Here is a 9,839-nt window from a genome sequence, read left to right as displayed (position 1 = left end):
GGGACTTGACCCTTTTTCAAGGAAATTAATCTACCAGCTTTTCCTTTTTCACTTTCAGTAATCATGAATTTACAGTTGTAAATTTACATTTTTGTCGATCCATAATAACAATAATATTAATAAAATGTAGTCTAAAACAAATACGAATATTGTAGATATCCCAAAGTGGCATGAAGCTCTTAGCTGTGAAATTTACAGTAATTGGTAATGATGTCGGTTGAATTGAGAAAGATTAAATATTTTTTTTCTAAAATTCTTAAAATTAATTTTTGTTATTAATAATTTAATTTAATAAATAATCTGTAAATCCAATACGATCTCGTAAAATGGCCGTACCATGAAAAAAGAAATTTACAATAATCGGAGAAACTTGTGAATTATGAAATTATTATCCGAAATTGGAAAATCTAGTAAAGTTCTAAGTCAAGTCAATGGAAAGATGTGACATAGTTTTCAATTATTTCTATATTAAGCAATGTGTATCACCTTCGGAAGGAAATAGACTTGACCATTGACTTCGGGAGCAGTGTGTATCATTTTTATATAATTTGATTTAATTGGAATCAAATTTTATCGGTATAATTTGATTTGATTTATAAATTTTCAAATTTTAAATTTTTTATATTATTTTAATATAATTTTTAATATTTAAATAAATTTAAGAATAAAATTATTATTGTATTTTATAAAAGTTTAAGATATATATAAAAATTAATAAAATGTACAATTTCATTCGGTTCTGTTTTTTTTTTTAGTTTTTTAGTTTTTAATTTGAATTTAATATATATTTAATATTTAAATTTAATCTGAATAAAATAAAAAAATAATTTAAATTAAATTAAATATTATAATTTTGAATTAATTTTAAATTTTTTATTTTTTCTCACTCCTGATGATAAGAATTTAAAAAATTTTTGAAATTTTACCGCTTTTTGAGTTTAAAAGAATAACCGACCTATTAGCACTTAAAAATATTGCAGCATAATTAAATATTAATTTAATCAAAAAATTTAATTATACAGTCAAAGTTTGAAAGCTTTCTCCATTAAAATATTTATAAATTCATAGTAATGCGTACGGATAGAATTGATTATTTTCATTGATAGGAAAAAAGAATTTTCCAAAAGTAATAATAAATAGGAAAAAGAATTAATTTACAAACTAATTACCAAGCTAAGGATTGTTTTAAAGTCTCTAACAAAATATAATATTTTGATGGTAAGTTTAACAATATCTAATGCATATTAATTAAATTTTTTGTTTTTACATTGTTAATGATAAATTAAATGTTTTGATATATTGAAATAAGAGAAGGAATGTCTGGGAAAAAAAATTATAAATATTAAAATTTAAATTTCATTCTCAAGACACTCAATTTAAAAGTTATGGTCAATTGAACCAACACTCATCTTTGTTGAAGCTTTTAGGCACCAAGTGATGTCATTTAAAGGAATTCACTTCGTTACACTCATAAAGCTGAACATGTCGAGCTGTTTGCCGGAAAAGTGACTCACCATTAGAATTGTTAACCAAGCTACTCTATTTCCAATCAGCTTTTTATTTTTAGCAATTTGCAAAGTTGGTACAACAAATTCTAAGGTAAACGAAAACAATTTCAAGACTTTGAAAATTGCCGAAGACATTAAAACAAGGCACGGACTTTTGTGTTGTATTGATTTAAATTGACTTTTGATGATGTTGGGCTCTGAAATCATAATAAAATAAAATAAAAAGCGATTAAAGACAAAGTCGGAGATGTTTCATTTGTTTGCATTTAGAAGCTCAAGCTAAAGATTGAGACTAGAGAAATTGGAAAAGGAGAAAAATAGGGTTGTAATAATAGAATGAAAATAAAATAATAGTTTTTAAATATCTTTATTTATAAGCAAAAGATATGAAATTTATAAAGTAAAATAATGACATAATATTATACATATCAGATTGATCTAAAATTTTAAAAAATTTTAATTATTTATTAATAATTTCTAATAAAAAAATCAATAATATGCTCTTTGAACTCAAAATATCTTTCGAGCATATGCTTTCTCATAAAATGTTTGACTTCGCGCATTTTTTTTCATTGTCACAGAGAAGACGTTTGCTTTTAAGAATATTTATGTAGCTAAAATTTCATGTCTTTGTCTCTTAATTTTCATATAAATTCCTACCCATAGTTTTGTTTAACAAAAAAAAAAATCCAACCTTAACAATCAATCTCTATCTATCTCATTCATTAGATAAAAATATTATTCGTTCAAATTTTTTTGAATTGGTTTTTTATTTATAGTTTTTAATTCATGTTGACAGGAATATTAATATAGAATCAAATAAGAAGTATCCAATGAACACTTAAAATGTCTATGGATAACTCAAAAGAAAAAATTAAAAAAAAAATTCTTTTACACCTTAAAATTTTTTTTGTTCATCTTAAAGAGTTGAAAACAAAAAAATTTGAAGAAAAAAATTTTCAAACACTTAAAAATTTTTTTATTAACACATTTTTATTTATAAAATTAATAAATTTATCAATATTTATATATATATATTATAAAAAACATTTTTTTAAAGAAATTTTAAATGCATTACTAAAGAAATTATAAGTGTTTAAGAGTTTCTTGTTTGAATTTTATGAGAAGTAAAGATTGTGAGAGATGATTTATTCATTTATTTATTTTTGGTCAACTGAGAGATGTTTTATTTATAGGAATGGCAGTTTAATTTGTCTTGTTTTGATTGGATATGATATATATAAATTATTTTTTAATTATTTATTTAATTTTATATTTATATTTATATTTATATTTTTATATTAATTTAATTTATATTTATAGTTTTATATTAATTTAATTTATATTTATATTGAAATATAATATTTTATATTAAAAATAATATTTTATTAATTTCAAATTGAATAAGATCAAATGCAATTTTATATAATATCAAATTCAAATTTAAAAATAAAAAAAATTATTAAATTAAATTTAAACTAAAATATTATAAATATAAAATTGAATCAAATTAAAAAAAAAAAATTTATTCCAATGCAAACACGGATACCATTCTATTTATTTAACGTTTAAAAAAATAAAAAGAAGTACTTTGGATGAACAACCCTAGTACATATTACAAGTACTAGCTAGCAGTACTTTCCAAGGACCAAATATGGAAATGGGTAGTCATTGTCATTATCGCTATAGCAATCGAAGTCCTGTTCCCCACTCCAATAATCAAACCTGCAAAAAATGAAAAAGCGTTAAGGTGTGCCATATTTTGTAGGACCAGGTACTCTCTCTTGTTCTTTAACTGTTTGTTTAATCATCCTTTTAAGTGATGATTGTAGGTAGCATAAAACTTGTCATTTGTTGAAAATATTCATCATTTTGATAACATTTGTTGAAATAATTATGCCTTTTTGCTTTCATTTGGGTTAATGATTTTGGATTATAGTAGCAGCTAACCCGAGATTATGATCAAACAGTATAAAATATGATACTCTTTTACATATTAACCTGTTTCTTCCATTCATTTTGATTCTTTTTGGGAACATTTGTAATAGTATTATTTCATGATCAGATAATTAAGGAAGAAATAGGAGAAACTGATCATATATTCATTTTTCATTGTTGCAATTCTTCCATTACATTTTCCCCCTTACAGTTACAGAGCAGCGAGAAAGACTGAGTTTCCAATTGAATAACCAATACCACTTTCCCTACAGCTATGGTCTTATCCTTGTTTCTTTCCAATTTGAGGAATGAATGAGTCATCCTTGTTATTTCCTATGCTATCTTTAGCCCTTTTTGTTGCTTTTCTTTTTCCTCTTCCATTGGGAGCGAAGATGAGGTCTAGGATTCTGATATGGTTGCAACACTCAAAGAATGAAAGAATAACGCTTTACTTCCATATCACATTAGTTTGAAGAAACTTTTTTACTATGTTTTCCTGGAATCTGCTCTTTATCATTTTCTTTCAATTTCACAACTAAAAGCAAGAGCTTTTGGCCCAAGTTGTTTAAAGTGGAGAAACTAAGGAACTGTTAATGGGTGTTGTAATGTGCAAACTAGATGATGTAACTTAATACTAGTTGATGAAAGAGCTAACCTTCTATTGGTGGTCAAAAGGCTGTTTTGTTTTGAAATTCCCATTTCTCACATTGAAAGGAAATCAATAAGTTAGGATCGACAGACAAAGCATATTTTCAGCCAATCTGTTGATCACAATGCTGCTTACCCTTTAACACCCGCTTACACAAAAAAATCAGGAGCTTGCTTTTTTTTTTTATTCCACTAATATATATATATATATATATATATATATATATATATCATATTTGATACATAAAATTATGATAAAATAAAATAAAATGATATCATAAATAAGTTTAAATTAAAAAACATTATTTTATTTATAGCACAAACCAAGAGTACGATAATGGTTGTATCCTTAAAAGCTTCAAATGAAAAGTTACAGAAGCTTTAGGTAGGTGGTTTTGATAACTGTTGACACCGTAGACGGCAATCCTACGTGCAAGATCAGCCTGATTGGCATTGATACCATCCTTCTCATCAGTTGCAAGGCTTGCAGCAATTTGTTTCACTCCTCCAAGTTAGTTTTTCAAGGTTTTTCTCACTTACCACCTCAAGTGAGTGTTTTTTGATGAACACAGAGAGAAGGTAGGTGATCATCACCCGAATTATTGTCATGGATATCAAGGGCAATACAGGATAGAGTTCGCAAGATCTGCTTCTTGTTAATAACCTTCATGTATAAAGAGACAAGAGTCATGGAAGGATATATGGCTGCGAAAACGGAACGCCACATCTTTTGCTGTCGTTTTTCTGCTGGCATATATGAAGCATCATGATAATAAACCATTTTCCTTTTTCCACTTGTGGATGTTTAAAAAGAAAAAGAAAATAAAAAGGAGGATAAAATAAAGTTAAAAAGCCTTGTACGATCCTTATGTTAAGCCTTAATGTGGTTGGAACCTTGCCCAGTATCACCGGTCCTTCACCAGCTTAGTTAGGCCCATTGTTAACCATTAGCATTTTTTCTGGTCCATTAGAAAAACCAGTCAACTTCTAAGAAATATTCAACCCAATTGCCTAAACCAAATTAATAATGATGAATCTAATAGTTTTGCATCCCATATTTTAAGTTGGCTGTGCTGAAATCTTTTGTCTTTGATGCTGTAATGGAAGATGCCTGTGTGAGTTATTTTCAGTTTATATCTTAGCATCGCAAGAAAACTGACATATATTGATACTCAAAAATTCATTGATAAAATAAAAAAATTTGTCAATATAACATAATAAATCTTATATCGACGATTAAAATATATATTTCGATGAATTTTTAACTATCTATATATTTTTTATTAGTATAAACTTATACTAATGATTTTTAAAATGTTAAAATAGCTCGTAAAAATATACTTAAAGTTTAAAACCGTCAATAAATATATATCTATTGGTATAACATCTGTTATATGTTCCATCATTATAATTTTTACCAACGGTTAACACTTATTAATATAGATTTGTATGTTTTAATTTTTCTTATTTATATTGATGGTTAATACCCATCAATATATACTTATAATTTTTTTTTATCTTCACTGACATTTAAAGCACGTCAATATAAAGTTGTATGTTTAAATTTTGTTATTTATACCGACGGTTAGTGTCCATCAATATAGACTTATATATTTTAATTTTTCTTATCTAAACTAACGGTTAACCCCTGTCAGTATAAGCTTGTGATTTTTCTTACTAATATTGACGCATAATATCTATTAGTATAAACTTGTATTTTTTATTTTTTTTTTACTTATACCGACGATTAAAGATTATCAATATAAGCTTGTATATTTTATTTTTTATTATATTTTATTGATGATTGATGACTGTTAGTATCACCTACAATATGCCAACAATCAAATGCATCAATATAAATATTAAGATATTGGTAAATTTTTTTAAAAATTATATTTTCAATTATTAATATTAATTTATTTATAATCATAATATGATATGTTTTCATATAAACAAAAAATACACAATAAAGTAAAAGATATTTAATAACATTAAAACTACAAGTAAATTGTTTATAATCTACAAACTTAGCATAGCTCGAGAACTAAAGTCATTGTATCAAATCTGATAAAATAAACATTGATAAAACAAGTATCATTGAATGTCTACAAACATAATGCTCAGAGTAGATACAAAACTTTTTAAAATAAATGATCTCCATTTCTATAAAGAAGCACCTACATAGTATTAAAAAAACACAATTAGATAATTCTTATAAATTATTATATATATATAAGGTAAGAAGGTAATCATCCATTCATATACCAGCATAAATAATTTTATAAACATCTTATTTATTCATATATATATATATATATATACATATATATATATAAGATAATCATTCATATATATATATATATACCAACAGAAATAATTTTATAAGTTAGTGTAATATAAAAAAATAAAGTGACAGTAAAAAAGTCACTCTTTTATAGTCATTGGTTATTTTTTATTTTTTTGTAGCTGGGACCCATTTTTATTTGCCACATGAGAAAATTTGACTATAAAAAAGGAAAAAACTTACATATTTGTGGCCACTTCCATATATACTTTGAATCTGTACATAGGTAACCATTTAAATTGTCAAATGTTAAAAACTTGAAGCTTAATGACACTGCACGGTAAAGGATGGGGAAAGAGAAAAATTGCAATGCTCACTTTTAAGGAAAAGTCAGTTACATTCAACAAGCAACAACTTTGATTCAAAGTAATGGGCTAAAGCTTTGGCAAGCATTTGGTGGTAAAGTTTTTCAAGAAAAAAAAGAAAAAAAATGCAATTAGCACTTTTACAGAAACAGACCTATAATTCAAAAAATGTGAAGTATAGCCTGCCAGTAAGAAAAAAGACTCCAGGCAACCAACCTGCAGGTCTTGATAGCAATATAGCTTGACTAGCAGGGGGAAAGGCTCCTGGTGTACTTAAAAACATCAGCATGTTTCGAATGGACATAGGTTGCACTAGTCAGCAATGCTCGAGTCTGCTCATTACCAAACAGAACCAATAGGATGAAGATGTCAAAACAAGCAGGACTAGATTATAGGATGACAACTCACCAGTAAGCAGATCATTCGAACAATGTTATCAATACTATATTGCCTATTCCCTTTGCCTTTTTGTAACTTGGATACAGGATCATCAAGTAGAACACAACACAACCTTGATCTTGTTATTAGATTCAGTAAAATTAGGCATTTAGTATCAAGCACACGCATAAAGCTATAAAATCCATACAAACTTGTTCTGAGTTTAAGCCTTTAAAACCTGTTTATTCAAAAAAAAAGGAATAATCTTCATCTTAGGTTTGGCAAGCTACCAGATAATACTATAATGGGTAAGCAAAAATATCTTAGGATAGTTATATACAAAATAAATGAGTGAGATAATTAGGAAATTCAATTTAAAAACTTAAGAAAACAGAAGACCATGTGAAAGTGATAACATTATTAGTTCAGTAGTTTTCCATCATTAAAAGCAAACGTTTTCAAAAACTGAAAAAGAAAAATACATTCTTTTTTATTACAATGAAAAAAATTTTCTTTTTCAAATATCAAACAAGAATGAGAAAAATGTAAAGTTACCTGAGATAGTAGGGAAACTGATCAAAGGTGACTTGACTATCTCTGCCATCAACGATTTGGCGGAGCAATTCTTTCTCCAACTTCTCCAAAGTGATGTTAGTTGCTGCAGTCGAGCTGCTTCCGTTCCATTTACTCTAAGTCGAAGCCAACCCTAGACTGACTCATACCTCCATACCCACCCCCAACGCCAATAACAGTATATGCTTTTATTCCATTTCTTGCCTAAGATTTTTTAAACCCAATCTTTAATCTTTTTTCACGAGAGAATTAATTTTATTGTTCTTTAGAAGTCTTATGTTTCGGAAACCCAAATGAAAATCCTTCGAACTCTTGTGATATTTCCTCTGTCTCACACTTGCTACGTATACCTTTTTTTGGTTCCTAACAATTAAATGGTAATTTTTCGAAACATAAGACAAAGGAAACATAAGGATTTTCATTTATCCTATTCATTTGTGTAAGCTTTAATGCATTTTTTAAACTGACATAAAAATATAAAATACGTATTTTTTAATTTTGTGAAATCTATTTTTAATTTTTACTAAAATTTAAAATTATATTATTTTCATATATTTTATTCGTATTATATATTTATCTTGTCACTATATCGTGTTTTAAATTGTCATATTTACAATTTAACAAACCAATCAATCGGCAAGGACTGGGCCTGTTGTTATAAAGCCCCAAGCAAATGTCCATTTTGATGATAAGTCTTCGGCTATGGCCCATTAGCCCAATTAAAGAGAATTGTTATTCTCAACTCATTGGGCTCCACATACAAATAAAGTAATTTTGCTGTTTTCAACCAACACCCAATTTCCCAGCCCAATAGCCCCATCTCCTACAGCTAAATTACTTTAATGTACTAAATTTTGAGAAAAATGCATTTTAAACTTCAAAATTGAGAATCTATCTATACTATTAATAACATTTTTTTTTATTAAATTTGATATTACGAATCAAATAATGCAGTCAAAAAATTATAAAGAAATCAAATAAAATTATTTTAACAAATATATAAAATTAAAGATATTCATATCTTTTAATTTAAAAAATAATTTTCCATTTTAAAAAATCTATCTTTCTTTCACAAATTATTTATTTTAAAACATTTTTTTCTTTAAAACTCAATAATTTTTCTACTCATATAGGATTGTCTCAAATTCTAGTTATATAAACACTAAAGTCCACATCATCTATTTTCACATGGCAAAAATTTCATACCATCAATTTCAATTTGAAATATATATTTTTTTAAATCTTATAAAAGATGTCAATATCACACCAACATATTAATTGTAGAAATTTAATCCCCTTAATAATTTGATTTAATGGAAGAATTTATTGAAATATAAAAATTAAGTTTTGACAGATTAAGATAGGGAGATTGTTAAAAAAAATTTGTCATTTAAAGATAAATTGTACAATTTGATCACAAAAGTATTATGCTACCTATATTTTCCACTCCTCTAAAACTGTTGTCTTTGGTAAAAGAAACAATCATGAAAAACGTTAAGTTACTTACATGGGGGAAATGTAAAATTTTTGGGTCGTTTTCTATTTAGTTTCTGTGTTTCTTAAAATATTATTTTCCCTTTTTTTTTTTTTTCTAAAGATCAATTATTGATGTTGCTGGAGACAAAGTTAGAACGCCTTTACCAAAACAAAGGACAATCTTCATGGAGATAAATTTTTGCAGTACAATTGTTTACAGCGTCTCGTCAAGGTCAGCCCCACGCGAAACTCTCTCTCTCGTTGCTTTTATTTTTTATTTCTTGTGATTTTGTTGAATTAGCTTTGGACCCATATGTTTACTGAATTGTCCTTTTTTTTTTTTTTCCTTTTTTAAAGCTTTGTCCTTCAACAACCAGTCAAATTTAACATTTTTATAAACTACTCATTTCAGCTTTTGCATCAAATGTTCTATTTTTGTGTTTTTTCTATTGAAATTTGATGTATTTTACTGACCCAGTTCAAGTTTTCTTCAAAAAAATGCCTCCTTGCTTAATGGGGTGACTTTTTTTCCATTAAAACAATAATCTTAATGCTAAAATATGATTTTTCCGGCTTTAATTAATGGATGTTGATGTGATAAGCTGGAGCAAGTTCCAGTCTTTGCATGCAGAAATTATTTATAGTTAATTGAATATAAAAATAAAGAAT

Source organism: Durio zibethinus, chromosome 7, assembly GCF_047325235.1.
Source record: "Durio zibethinus cultivar Kanyao isolate XHJ-2024 chromosome 7, ASM4732523v1, whole genome shotgun sequence".
Classification (NCBI taxonomy): Eukaryota; Viridiplantae; Streptophyta; class Magnoliopsida; order Malvales; family Malvaceae; genus Durio; species Durio zibethinus.
This window is presented reverse-complemented; position numbering follows the sequence as displayed.